This window comes from Amia ocellicauda, chromosome 2 (assembly GCF_036373705.1).
Source record: "Amia ocellicauda isolate fAmiCal2 chromosome 2, fAmiCal2.hap1, whole genome shotgun sequence".
NCBI classification, from domain to species: domain Eukaryota; kingdom Metazoa; phylum Chordata; class Actinopteri; order Amiiformes; family Amiidae; genus Amia; species Amia ocellicauda.
Genome location: NC_089851.1, coordinates 55,930,876 through 55,942,754, shown reverse-complemented (window position 1 = coordinate 55,942,754; position 11,879 = coordinate 55,930,876). Strand labels below are relative to the sequence as shown.

Here is an 11,879-nt window from a genome sequence, read left to right as displayed (position 1 = left end):
TTGTAACTGAAGTCAAAGGTAGGTAGACAAACATTTTTGAGAAATGCATCATTTCTAACTTGTGTCATGCCCACTGAAGAACACTTCCTGAAAGCACCAGGAGTGGAAAGTTAATACAATAATAATAATAATAATAATAAATGCCATGAATGAGTGTTATTTATTTTAAATCCGTTTAAAAAGTGGTCTTCTTTCTTTGGAATCTCATATGCAGAAACATAACAGGGACAGAAATTCGACAGTTAAAAAAAAAATCTGATGTGAAATGTGTTCTAGTTTTAATGAATGTTTTATTCGGTGAGAGGCTGTAGAGGACAGTCAGGGATGAGGCAGGTGGAGCGAGCCCGTGTGTGCTCTGTGGATGCGAAGAGCCGACCCACTGCCGGCACTGCTGTCCTCCACTGTTCTAACATCAACTCGGTGCCGTTTCAGTGGTGTGCGCTGGTGTGCCGACCAGCCCGTCACACGTCTGTCATCTCATCCTCCAGGTCGTCACCCTCCGTCTCGCCCTCCCCTTTGCCTTCCTCCTCCTCTTCCTCAGAGGTCACATCCAGCCTGGGAGAGACACTTGGGACAGGAGCAGGCAATCAGGTAGTTCTCCCTGACAACAAAAGAGAACAACAGTGGGTTAGAGAGAAATCCTTAACACTTCACTGTGTTAGACTTTACTGTGCTTCCAAAAACAAAGTCCAACTGTGCCTCGACACTAATGCCTTTCAGTGAAGTAGCAGCAGACACTGTAAATGGGGCTTCAGTCTCGGTCTCTGGGCTCTCTATGTACCTGAGAATCTTGTGGCGGCTGTGCCTACTCCAGTCTCTTTGACAGCAATCTAGGTAGCTGATGGAGATTTCCTGAAAACCCCCAATTATTACACTTTGAACTTATTTTTCTATACTAGGAGAAATTATAGAACAGCACATCAATCTAGCTGTGCCTGCAGGTCCTTACAAAAGCATTGACACACACAGACGTATACTTGTTTATATACAGACTATGAACTGCCCCACATACACGCGCACACACAATTATTCTGATGGCTTTACCTCCCCAGGGGCGATATCAGAGAGGGCAGTCATGTGCAACAGGTAGTTGTTGTCAGGGAATGAGGCCTCGGCATTGGGCAGGCAGCTGTGGTTGCCTAGACAAGAGAATTCACAAAAAAACATGAGGTGGGAGCAAAAGCCAAAAGGCTGAGCAGCCTTTGAGATGACTCCATGGGGGAAGAAACGAGCAGACCTCTGTTCAAGCCATTGGCTGTCGATGCAGTGTGTAGATTCTTAGCTGAAATGTGCACAACAAGGCAGGGTAAACAAAGACTATATATTTGAGGGACAACCTAAACAGGCTACAGACTTACAAGCAATGTTGTTGGCACTTGGAAAAAACTTTGGTGAGGTTCTTGGATTCACATGTTCTTCAAATCATGCAGGGTTCTTGTATAAATCTCTTGTATAGACTTTCTTACACCTATCGTACAGACTAGAAGTAATACATTGGTCAGGTCAAACCATAATGTAGTTGTGACCGGTCTGAAATGTATAGTATAGTTTTATAAACAAAAGGCCTTGGCTAAACATGACACTCCCAGAAGAACCATTTTGGACAGCACACAGCTCCAACCACCATCCTATTCTGTCTACTTTGAACAAGGCTAGGAGACAAAATTCTGTGCCTTGAAGAAGAGGTGTTGATAAGCTTTGGTAACAACCCAGTTATATAAGAGCATGTTCAAAGCAGGGACAGAGAACTTGAACTTCAAAGCAACCAGAGTTTCAGGTTTCCTACTGCCAGTTAAAATGAAGCTCCACAGAGAGGGCGAACAACCACTATGGGCCACAGGCTCCAGTGATTTAAGAACAAGCTAAAAAATAAGCAAGCAAAGTGTATTTTGAGATCTTAGAGATTTTTAAACCATATTGTGAGGATAGTATGTAATTGTAGCTTTAAAAACATGGCTATTCCTCTGTCATAGTTAGCTGAGGAACAGGGGAGTATTCTAGCTTTGTTCTGAAGAAGCCGAAGCATAAGTTTGCTAATAAGGCATAGCAAGGAAATAGATGTATATAAAGAAATGCAGTTGACAATGTGAGATGTTATAAATGCCTCCTTATCAAGAGAGTGTTGGAGTATGTCAGTTCCTGTCAAATGATAAAATGCTCTCATTAAAGAATTACGATTAAAGTAACAACAACAAGAAAAGATATTTACAAAGCTGACAAGGCTGGATTCTGCAAGTTTTGAGTTGCAAGACCATTAACAGCAACAGTGAATGCGATTATTAGACACTTTCAATTCCCAGACATGCTTGCCAAGAACTGGGCTCTTCTATGTCTGGAATGCAACCCCCAGCGATATTAAATGGCATTTCCAGGACACACTCACCTTGCTCAGACACTCGTCGTAAAGTGCTGTAGTGAACTGGTTCCACAACAATGTCAGTTGCCCCTAAAACCCGACACAGAGAAATATAGGTGACACCCGACCTACATTAACCACAGCCATTGTCTTAAGCTCCTGAGACTCAACATCTTAGCCTTAAACTGATCCCAGAGGAAGCAAGCATGAAGGCAGGCAGAGGACAGAAATTGAATAGAATCTTGCATGTAATATCATTTTACAAATGAAAACAGGTCAGACAGGTCTGTCATGGTCTGACTTTGACCTGCAAGCAAAATGCATGACCTGATTTTGCTCTGTGGCCATTACTCCCGAAACAACATTACAGAGATGGTTAAGGTTAGGATTAGGGTTAGGTCCAGGTTATATTATTCCAGGGACCACAGCTACACAGTACATTCAGTTTGTGCCTGTGCTGAAACCACACAAGGAACACAGGCTCACTTTGTAACCCTGCAAGTCATTGAAGGATGCCTACCACTTTTGTGCAGATGTTTGTTCTTGTTTTTGTCTGGGAAAATTTTGATTGCAGGGTGATATCTGGTCAACCCAAAGCCAAACTTAATATCAGCAAGCCTGTGACGTCCTCTAGGACCAAAGGAAAGGATCCAAGTGCAGGCTTTTAGAGTTGAAGCAGATAATCCAATAAGGGCAAAACGAGAGAGCATAAACAGGGACAGTCCAGGTCAAACGATCAAGCGAACAGGCTAGTAGGGAGATCCGACAGGGGTAAACGAGAGAAGGAAGCAAAATGTCAAAAAATACACAGGAAGGCACTCACGAAACAAGGCTTAGAAATGATCCAGGAGAGAATGCAAGACTTCACGATTAATCTAGGAAACAGAGGGGTTTAAGTACTGTAAAGGAGAGAGGGATTGAACAAGGTGAATGAAGGATTGACCAATGATAGGAGAGGAGGACAGAACAGGTGCACCTGGTAGGGAAGAATGTGGAAAGACTGGTTTGACTGGATAAAGGAAAGGAGAAGCACTAAACTAGTATTCGGGAGAGGGAGACCTCTGGTGGTGAACTAAGGTAGAAACAGGGGAGACCGTGACAAAGCCGACATAAAAAAGCAGCAATTCACAACCAGCCGTCCACACCTTCTGCACATCACCGTTAGACTCCTCAGGCAGTGCTGTTTTATTCAGAGTACTTGAAGATGAGTGGCAGTTTGTGAAAAGTAGTGTTTCCTGTGGGTTATGTTCCCATTGGAAAGGCAAAGGAATTGATACTAGAAACAGGATTATTACAAAAGAAGTCGCTCTTTGAAGTTCTTATTACGCTACGAGCATCCAGATCAGAAGATGCCTTTCAATTCCATTAGTCCAGGATACAGGCATCTATAACTACACTGAGTACCTTCTGCATCCTGGAGGAAATTTGGTGTGGTGCGACTTCTTAAGAATCTCTGAAGCCCTGAACACAGACCCTGACCTGAAACTTCTCTCCCAGGAGCTTGTGAGTGATTTCGTCCTCTTCATTAGCCGTCCTGCTGCAGAACTGAGAGAAGAGGCTCTGCCAGTGCTCTGCCTTTGTCCCAAGCCTGAGGAACAAAAGGAAACACTTTAGTACAGATCAGCTTGAATCATGGCTCTCCCCGATTCTTAGACAGTGTCTTCTTTTTGAGGGTTTTGATGCCTTGGTACTCTCATTTTCACAAGTGGCTTGCAGGCAGTCTTTAAATTCTCCTTCTAGTCCAGCCTGGTTTGAATGGGAAAGGCAAAACACAGAAGTGTGCAGTACTGCCCTGATGATTGCAGAATGATTGTGTACTGAACAATCTTAATTTTTGTTTCGTTATACAAAATAAAATAAATAAATAATCTCACAAGATAACATTTAACAGAAACCACTACTTAACTTGATGTAGCGTAAGGTACACTTATAAATTTCAATTAAAGAAGTGAATGTATAGTATCACCTTATCACGGATCCTGGAATCTTGTAGAACTCAATTTCTGTAATAATTGGACGCAGACACCAATTCCAAAGATATAAATTGTCAAATTTATTAAAAACAAAGACTAAATGTAGCACTACACTAATTATACAAAAAGGGAAAAACTAATAAAAATTCAACTCTAGATCAACAAATCAAAGACAAATCACTTCCTTGACCAAATCAAAGACCATGGAATGGCATATGATAACACACAAATCGTTAAACAAAAAAGGTTATAAATACATTGACTACAATACCGGTTAGTAAGACGAAGGTGAGTCTCATTAGTATTGTTAGTCGAACATCAAATAACTATGCAGGTTAGTATTTAAGTCAAATAACTTCTCGTTATATATATATCAGTCTCATTTATATTTGGGTGCCGAGAAAGATTCTATCATTTCTTGTTACCACAATTCTCCCTAATTGATTACTGTTCAATGATTAAGGATAGGCAGGGCCACCTATAATCTAGTGTCTATTAACTTGTGTCAATTTCAGATTAAACAATTAAACAGGAATGAGAATATATTTCTCGGCGTTGACAGATTCTGATTTCTAAAATTGTCAAACAAAACAGTTTAATACAGCACTCATTTATATTTAAGAAAATACTAGTTTATGACTCACAGAATAACATATCTAATTGATTTCTCAAATGTCATGAATAATAAACTCCAAACTGTTAAACTTATCTGAACTTCGTCGCAGAGAGGCCTCTCTGCCTTCGGGCTCAGATAACAGCACACGGCACGAGGTCCGTGTGGTTTGGAACAAAGGCAGTCCGGTTCGGCTTTGTCCAAGAACTTCCACTCAGTCGATGCACCTGGAAGTTGGGGTTTCGCGATAGTAGAGTCTTTTCCAAACTGATTTTCCACTGGTTTGAAGGCTCCAAGAATGTGCACAGGATCTTCTTTGCAAGGAGGGTTTCCACCGTAGTTACTTGAAGACAAAGTCTTTGTGGAAAGCAAGGCCCTGTTTGTTTCCAAGGGTCAAGTTTCTTAAGACTCAATAGCTATTTAAATGACTGAACACTTTCGTATTGCAGTCGACTTAGTCAATTGTCCAGCTGTATTCACTCCACTGATCAGATGGGTACAGGCGGGCAGGCGCAGTTTCTAAAGTTCTTTAACTGAGAGATGCCGTGCGCTACCCTTTACACTCACCTAAAGGATTATTAGGAACACCATACTAATACTGTGTTTGACCCCCTTTTGCCTTCAGAACTGCCTTAATTCTATGTGGCATTGATTCAACAAGGTGCTGAAAGCATTCTTCAGAAATGTTGGCCCATATTGATAGGATAGCATCTTGCAGTTGATGGAGATTTGTGGGATGCACATCCAGGGCACGAAGCTCCCGTTCCACCACATCCCAAAGATGCTCTATTGGGTTGAGATCTGGTGACTGTGGGGGGCCAGTTTAGTACAGTGAACTCATTGTCATGTTCAAGAAACCAATTTGAAATGATTCGACCTTTGTGACATGGTGCATTATCCTGCTGGAAGTAGCCATCAGAGGATGGGTACATGGTGGTCATAAAGGGATGGACATGGTCAGAAACAATGCTCAGGTAGGCCGTGGCATTTAAACGATGCCCAATTGGCACTAAGGGGCCTAAAGTGTGCCAAGAAAACATCCCCCACACCATTACACCACCACCACCAGCCTGCACAGTGGTAACAAGGCATGATGGATCCATGTTCTCATTCTGTTTACGCCAAATTCTGACTCTACCATCTGAACGTCTCAACAGAAATCGAGACTCATCAGACCAGGCAAAATTTTTCCAGTCTTCAACTGTCCAATTTTGGTGAGCTTGTGCAAATTGTAGCCTCTTTTTCCTATTTGTAGTGGAGATGAGTGGTACCCGGTGGGGTCTTTTGCTGTTGTAGCCCATCCGCCTCAAGGTTGTATGTGTTGTGGCTTCACAGATGCTTTGCTGCATACCTCGGTTGTAATGAGTGGTTATTTCAGTCAAAGTTGCTCTTCTATCAGCTTGAATCAGTCGGCCCATTCTCCTCTGACCTCTAGCATCAACAAGGCATTTTCGCCCACAGGACTGCCGCATACTGGATGTTTTTCCCTTTTCACACCATTCTTTGTAAACCCTAGAAATGGTTGTGCATGAAAATCCCAGTAACTGAGCAGATTGTGAAATACTCAGACCGGCCCGTCTGGCACCAACAACCATGCCACGCTCAAAATGGCTTAAATCACCTTTCTTTCCCATTCAGACATTCAGTTTGGAGTTCAGGAGATTGTCTTGACCAGGACCACACCCCTAAATGCATTGAAGCAACTGCCATGTGATTGGTTGGTTAGATAATTGCATTAATGAGAAATTGAACAGGTGTTCCTAATAATCCTTTAGGTGAGTGTATACGCCTGTCAGATCAATAGATGATTGGTTCTTGAGTTTGTGAGATTGGATTTCGGTTTCAGCCCCCAGTGTTCTATTGGATGGAGGGCTTGATTTATGACTGATGTCAATCTATGTCATCTTTTGGAAATGCTGGTTGGCCTGTGTTCCTAGCTCTGTGTCGGGATTTTGGCTCTCGTCCACTTCAAAGCTTTTTTATTTCCTCCATGCCATATTCCCCAGACATTTCACAGCAGGGATTCCAAGCTATTTGGCCCATTCTCGGTGCCATCCTCCCAAGACTGCCACTTTGATGCAAACCAGTTCACACGCTGATGAGCTTAGGAAATCTGATAACTTTGGGGGAGAGGTCTTCTTCAGCTCAGAGCTAAAATGCTCTTATCAAAATATACCCCCCCACTTAATGCTACATTGATAACAGATTTTCTGTGAAATAGTTCCCAAAGGACAAAAAATATATAAACATCAGCAGTTGGTTCAAGTGTACAATTTAACACGGGATAACACATTCTTGAAAGTTAAAGGCTTTGAAATAAGAACACAGTGGAACACACATCTGAAGAATTTAAAGAATTGCAGTCATTTATGTGAAATAATTAAGTAATTAATTCAAAACACTGTAGACAAAGCTAGAATTCTCTACCTTATGTAATTCAGAATCCATCCTCAACTTAAGGCTTAAGATTGTTCCCCTGCATGTTGATTTAATGTAATACAGTCAATAAATAAATGCATTTTAATGTCTTTAATTAAGGGAAGTCAAACATAAAACTGTCGGGGAAAATGTTAGAATTGAAAACACTACCTGCTTAACTGTCGCAACCATCCTTGCCATTAACGTAATGCTGGAGGTCTCTGGTGGGTAATGCATGTTTCTGGGAAATGGGGAGACAGACTTGGGTGGAGAGCACACTGTGCAGTGTTGCTGAAAATCACTTGCAAATGAAATGCATCACAATCTATTGAAATGCTAGAAGAAGATGTGAAAAGGGGAAATGTTCCTTAGCATGTCAGGAAATTGCTGAAATACTTTAATTTCTGGATGGCTGCTTTCTAGCCAAACAAACACCTGATGTGTCATCGCTGTTGGAGGCTGTGTGTTAAAAGCCTCACTATGCAAACTAAATCCAACAGCGGTGCAAATACACAATAGCTTCTCCTGCAGGTCTGAAGGTCATGTGCAGAAATAACACAATCCCAGAGAAATGTCATTGTCTGTTTAAATGAATACAAGTTGCCTTTGCACATGTTTTGTATTCACACACTTCCTCTGGTATTGACATCATGCAATTAACAACATACAACAAAAAAGGGTCTCAAAGACCAACCGCGCCACCGGGGTGCCTGACGCATGGTAGTCGTGGCCGAGTTGTTAAGGTAAAGAACTAGCAATCCTTTGGGGTCTCCCTGCGCAGGTTCGAATCCTGCCATCTACGATGCTGAAGAGCAGCGCGGACCCCTCTCTGCCTTGCAGGCCCCCCTTCTTGAGCTGTGCTTCTGTCACAGACCCTTTTGCAATCTCTCTCTATCTATCTATCTGTCTGTCTGTCTGTCTGTGACTTAAAAAAATATAGATCAACATACAGAGATCTGTATATAAGGACAGAAAGATGTCCATACGAACACGCAGAGGCGCGTCGGAACCCTGGTATAATTCCTTGCTCTTGCTGGGGTGACATCAGTTCACACACCTCTTTCTTTCATTCTGTTCCCAAGTCCTTTGTGCAGCCTTCCCACCCTAGGCGGGGGCAGCAAAACCACACAAGGAACCTCCCCGTCGGGGAATCGAACCCCGGTCTCCCGCGTGACAGGCGGGGATACTCACCACTATACTAACGAGGAGCCGGGCTTGCCGCCTCCCACCTTCTCCGCCCCCACATCTTTCGCCACGCCCCTTTCCGATTCTGAATGTCTCAGGGCAAGGCGAGGGCAGCATCGCTGCCTCCCCTGCCTGCTTTATTCCACCTTGTTAGTGTCCTTCGGTCAGCTCAGGCTCCGGAAAGCAGTCCTGGACCGCGACCCGCTGCGCTAGGGCCCCGCCGGGCAGTCAGGATGGCCGAGCGGTCTAAGGCGCTGCGTTCAGGTCGCAGTCTCCTCTGGAGGCGTGGGTTCGAATCCCACTTCTGACAACAGCGGGTGCTCCTTTTTGCCCCGTTTGAGACGGGTCAAGGATGACGCCCACCCTGGTCCTTTCAGCACGTGAGCCAAAAAAAGGTGCCTCAAAGACCAACCGCGCCACCTGTGCACCTGAGGCGGGGTAGTCGTGGCCGAGTGGTTAAGGCGATGGACTAGAACTCCATTTGGGTCTCCCCACGCAGGTTCGAATCCTGCCGACTACGATGCTGAAGAGCAGCGCCGACCCCTCTCTGCCTTGCAGGCCCCCCTTCTTGAGCTGTGCTTTCGTCACAGACCCTTTTGCAATCTCTCTATCTATCTGTCTGTCTATCTGTCTGTCTGTCTGTGACTTAAAAAAATATAGATCAACATATAGAGATCTGTATATAAGGACAGAAAGATGTCCATACGAACACGCAGAGGCGCGTCAGAACCCTGGTATAATTCCTTGCTCTTGCTGGGGTGACATCAGTTCACACACCTCTTTCTTTCATTCTGTTCCCAAGTCCTTTATGCAGCCTTCCCACCCTAGGCGGGGGCAGCAAAACCACACAAGAAACCTCCCCGTCGGGGAATCGAACCCCAGTCTCCGCGTGACAGGCGGGGATACTCACCACTATACTAACGAGGAGCCGGGCTTGCCGCCTCCCACCTTCTCCGCCCCCACATCTTTCGCCACGCCCCTTTCCGATTCTGAATGTCTCAGGGCAAGGCGAGGGCAGCATCGCTGCCACCCCTGCCTGCTTTATTCCACCTTGTTAGTGTCCTTCGGTCAGCTCAGGCTCCGGAAAGCAGTCCTGGACCGCGACCTGCTGCGCTAGGACCCCGCCAGGCAGTCAGGATGGCCGAGCAGTCTAAGGCGCTGCGTTCAGGTCGCAGTCTCCCCTGGAGGCGTGGGTTCGAATACCACTTCTGACAACAGCGGGTGCTCCTTTTTGCCCCGTTTGAAACGGGTCAAGGATGGCGCCCTCCCTGGTCCTTTCAGCACATGAGCCAAAAAAAGGGTCTCAAAGACCATCAGCAGCAACAGTGGCAGATTTGGTGCTGTGGCTTAGTTGGTTAAAGCGCCTGTCTAGTAAACAGGAGGTCCTGGGTTCAAATCCCAGCGGTGCCTTAGGCGGGCTTTGTGTGCTCCTTGCGAAGCTTGTGCTTCCGCTTTGTCGACCATCAGTTTTAGCAAGATAGGCTTATCGTAAAGCCATCAGAGGACGTAATGAACCGGAAAGCCAACTGGACAGACGCCGGTTTGTAAAGAAGAACCAGAACCCAAAGGACACGCGCTACGGCCAACGTCCAATTCCCATTGCCGCCCCTGGACAGTCGCAACAGGGAGCTTGTTGCTCCCGTCAACCTTACGTTTTCACCTCTATGTGCTTCCTTTGTTGCAGCCTGCATCCAGATTTTGTTTTGTTTTGTTTTGTTTTGTTTTGTTTTGTTTTGTTCCTTACGCCTCAGTGTAGGCACTGGGGAATGGGAGAGTCCTGGCACCGTGGCTTAGTTGGTCAAAGCGCCTGTCTTGTAAACAAGAAACCCTGGGTTCGTCTCCCAGCAGTGCCCTGGTTTATGTTGGCCTAGGCAATGGAAAGGAAGTTTCTAAACGCTCAATACATTTTTGCAAGATGGCCGTCCGCAGCAAGCAGCTTAAGATTACTGTAGCCGCAGTCTGGCAAGCTGACCGCCAGAAGTAGAAACAATAACAAGGAGCGGGGGGAAATGTTGGCCGTCGCTGGGTGGATACGAACCATCATCCTTTCTGTTAACAGCCAAACGCACTGACTGATTGCGCCACAGAGACAGACAGAGGTGTTGTGGTTGCTGCAGTCGTGCAGTTCCTTCACAGTTGCCAGAAATCATTTCCAGCACACGATTTTCTTTGTCGTTGAATGCAACATACGTGTCCATTGGGGGAGCGATAGCAAGCAAGAGAGTTAGATATCGAGAGTCATAGATAGATGGATGGATGGATGGACGGCAGGGCAAGCATCTGATTGACAGTGGTCCATGATCTGCTGTTATGCTAATATGCTACTGACCATTGGGGGAGCGATAGCAAGCAAGAGAGTTAGATATCGAGAGTCATAGATAGATAGATAGATGGATGGATGGATGGACGGCAAGGCAAGCATCTGATTGACAGTGGTCCGTGATCTGCTGTTATGCTACTATGCTACTGACCATTGGGGGAGCGATATCAAGCAAGAGAGTTAGATATCAAGAGTCATAGATAGATAGATAGATGGATGGATGGATGGACGGCAAGGCAAGCATCTGATTGACAGTGGTCCGTGATCTGCTGTTATGCTACTATGCTACTGACCATTGGGGGAGCGATAGCAAGCAAGAGAGTTAGATATCGAGAGTCATAGATAGATAGATAGATGGATGGATGGATGGACGGCAGGGCAAGCATCTGATTGACAGTGGTCCATGATCTGCTGTTATGCTAATATGCTACTGACCATTGGGGGAGCGATAGCAAGCAAGAGAGTTAGATATCGAGAGTCATAGATAGATAGATAGATGGATGGATGGATGGACGGCAAGGCAAGCATCTGATTGACAGTGGTCCGTGATCTGCTGTTATGCTACTATGCTACTGACCATTGGGGGAGCGATAGCAAGCAAGAGAGTTAGATATCGAGAGTCATTGATAGATAGATAGATAGATGGATGAATGGACGGCAAGGCAAGCATCTGATTGACAGTGGTCCGTGATCTGCTGTTATGCTACTATGCTACTGACCATTGGGGGAGCGATAGCAAGCAAGAGAGTTAGATATCAAGAGTCATTGATAGATAGATAGATAGATAGATGGATGGATGGATGGATGGACGGCAAGGCAAGCATCTGATTGACAGTGGTCCGTGATCTGCTGTAATGCTACTATGCTACTGACCATTGGGGGAGCGATAGCAAGCAAGAGAGTTAGATATCTAGAGTCATAGATAGATAGATAGATAGATGGATGGATGGATGGACGGCAAGGCAAGCATCTGATTGACAGTGGTCCGTGATCTGCTGTTATGCTACTATGCTA

At 45.0% G+C, this 11,879-nt stretch overlaps 4 non-coding genes and 1 pseudogene across 4 annotated transcripts; 3 read left to right on the top strand and 2 right to left on the bottom strand.

Moving 5' to 3' along the window:
* Positions 1-270: 270 nt before the first annotated feature.
* On the bottom strand, positions 271-3,442 carry LOC136711535 (histone-lysine N-trimethyltransferase SMYD5-like; annotated as a pseudogene).
* Positions 3,443-8,496: 5,054 nt separating this feature from the next.
* trnad-guc (transfer RNA aspartic acid (anticodon GUC)) lies at positions 8,497-8,568 on the bottom strand. The gene has a single exon. It is a non-coding gene; the product is annotated as a tRNA-Asp (tRNA).
* Positions 8,569-8,772: 204 nt separating this feature from the next.
* trnal-cag (transfer RNA leucine (anticodon CAG)) lies at positions 8,773-8,855 on the top strand. Its single transcript has one exon. It is a non-coding gene; the product is annotated as a tRNA-Leu (tRNA).
* Positions 8,856-8,983: 128 nt separating this feature from the next.
* Positions 8,984-9,065, top strand: trnas-aga (transfer RNA serine (anticodon AGA)). The gene has a single exon. It is a non-coding gene; the product is annotated as a tRNA-Ser (tRNA).
* An 816-nt stretch (positions 9,066-9,881) lies between these two features.
* trnat-agu (transfer RNA threonine (anticodon AGU)) lies at positions 9,882-9,955 on the top strand. Its single transcript has one exon. It is a non-coding gene; the product is annotated as a tRNA-Thr (tRNA).
* Positions 9,956-11,879: the final 1,924 nt, after the last annotated feature.